This window comes from Fopius arisanus, unplaced genomic scaffold, assembly GCF_000806365.1.
Source record: "Fopius arisanus strain USDA-PBARC FA_bdor unplaced genomic scaffold, ASM80636v1 scaffold00306, whole genome shotgun sequence".
Lineage (NCBI taxonomy): Eukaryota > Metazoa > Arthropoda > Insecta > Hymenoptera > Braconidae > Fopius > Fopius arisanus.
Genome location: NW_011888045.1, coordinates 35,678 through 38,265, shown reverse-complemented (window position 1 = coordinate 38,265; position 2,588 = coordinate 35,678).

Genomic DNA, 2,588 nt, shown 5'->3' with positions numbered 1-2,588 from the left:
ACGTGGGGCCCGAGGGCAAAATGGTAAAACTTTTTGTAGTTTGGATGGGTTGGGAATTAAGTGGTTGGTTAGAATTTTGATTATTGTGGGTATTAGAGAAATTTATTAGGGTTTCGACAATTTCCGAGAAATTGTTAGGGGTTACCGGATTTGCGGAAATCCGAGTTAATTACAAATTTAATTCCCTCTCCAATAACGAGAGGAGACCGTCTGAATAATAAGACAACGAATTAATATAAATTCATTCCCTCTCTAATACCGAGAGGAGATCCGTTATCTCCTCGATATTTATATCGAGGATTAGATTTACTAGGACTTTCTTTCCTTCCCGACTAACGAGAAGAGATCCGCTAGGCATTGCGAGAATTAATCAAGACAAAATTGAAATAATTATATCTTATTTAAATCGGCATAATAAATACCGAATTTCAGAGAGATGGAAGTAGCGCGCCGAACGTAAACACAGGGATAATCCTTCGGCGAAAACAAAATGTCTTTGTTTGAGCTGAAAATTAAAACGCGAGGACGAAATTAAATCTGACGTCATCGCGTACGAGAAATTCTCACGTGTCACGAAAAACACGGCGGAATATTATTTGAATTTATCGCTGGAATTTTCCCCTTCTAGGGTGAGGCCGAATTTCCCCCACTATGTTGGGGAGACTTCTATCCGGCATACAGCGCGCTGAGGATCCGACTGACCCATCTCTACGGCTTCAGCACTCGAAGTGTTGAGTCGTAGTTAACCACGCGACAGCAAAATAATTATAAATTGTATAGAAACCAGCGATCAGTCGAGTACTCGTGTCCCGGTATCCTGCAAATTATTACTCGGGTTTAAGGGATTTTTCCTGCCGAATCCTCGGGAGAACTTTTCGGTCAGAGATTAAAGTTGTTTCTTTGTTTAATTGCAACGCGGAACGTGACAATTATCGGCCAGCGAGGCTGAACTCGGTATGTCCCGGCCAATAAGTCCGGTTTTTTCCGAACACTCGAGCATCGGTCAGCTCGACCCGGTTTACTCCGACCCCGGAGGTATCTCGGAATTAAATCCGCCGAAAAGGCGAGGCCGTCCACCAAAATCACCACCGCCAGGGATCACCCTGACCCCAGCGGCCGGAGCAACGGATACCACGACGATCACGACATCGGCAGGGACTCCCCCGATTCCGCCGACCTCCGGCGAGACAATTGTGACTTCCAGGACCCCGGTAGCCCTTGGTACAACCATCGCATCCACCACTCAGCCCCCAGTGGTTGTGGTGGACGTGGATAATTCCCGGTATGCGGAGACGTGGGCACAACTCACCTCGACAGGTCGAATTATCCCAGGGGTAGCTCCGACGGTCATCACGACCGCTACCCATGGAGGCATCCCGAATGTCAGCGGACCTTCGGCAGCAGCACAGGCCCGTACAGCGGCCTTCGCTCAGTTTATTCCTCCCTATGGGAGAGACCTCTCAGCTGGCCAACCTCGATATGGTGCCCCAGCTGAGCTACCGCATCAGGAGCCGTATCGCGAACACGCCTATCATGATGACGGGTTCGACGCCTACGGAGAGCGCCCGGTATCTCGCGCTGCGCTTCTCCAGCACATGCGATAATGGAACCTTCGTTTCACAGGCGCGTCCCACGAAGATGTGGAGTTATTCCTCGCTCGGGTGGACGAAGGCCGATCGTTCATCCCCATGAGAGACGGAGATTTCCTCCACGCGCTCTTGTTCTGCCTGGAAGGAAGCGCGCTCGTGTGGTATCGCGGGCGTTATCACGAGTTCCAGACCTGGCTGGAAGCTCGAGCGGCTTTTCGACGGCACTTCGCGCACCCCAACTACCAGGGAGCTCTTCGAGATGAGATAAGTCGTCGCACTCAAGCGGAGGGCGAACTCGTAGGCAGTTACATCGCGTGCATGCGAGGATACTTCTCGAGGCTAAGTCCCCCCTGGTCTATCGGAGAACAGGTGGCGGAAATTTATCGCAAACTTCTTCCCGCCTACCAGCTGGTGATCCCCTTCCGGGAGGAAATGTCCCTCGATGAGCTCGAAACGTCGGCTCTTCGAGTAGAGAAAATCCTCAAGAGCAATGAGGAACGGCGGCCTCCACCGAAACCGGAGAATTCGGTGTGTCCGAGCCTCGCATTTTGCCCTCGCGAATCATCGAGGTCCTTTGGCCGACGAACTCATTCCCCAGCCGGAGTTGATGGCTATCTTCCGAGGTCTAACTCGGCCCGCTCGATCTCATTTGATTTATCTCCCGACCGACGGGAAGTTCGGGACAGGACTCCAGTGCGGGATAGGAGTCTCCTCGAGGCTATCGCTGCCTTGACTACCGCCTCACGTCAACCCCGCGAACGCACCCCATCCAGAGATAGGGACTACTCGCAGGAACGGCAGAGGCGCAGGCCAAGGACACCATCTCGAGAGAGGGCAAGCAGTCCAGCGAGACGACCACCACGGGCCGAACCACCAGCAGCTGCAAGGCCAGCACTGACCCCAGCAGCGGCGCCTCCAGCGCCCACGGCCGGCCCCAGGCCTTCAGGATGTTGGAACTGTCATCAGCAGGATCATCGTCATCGAGATTGCCCCAGTCCC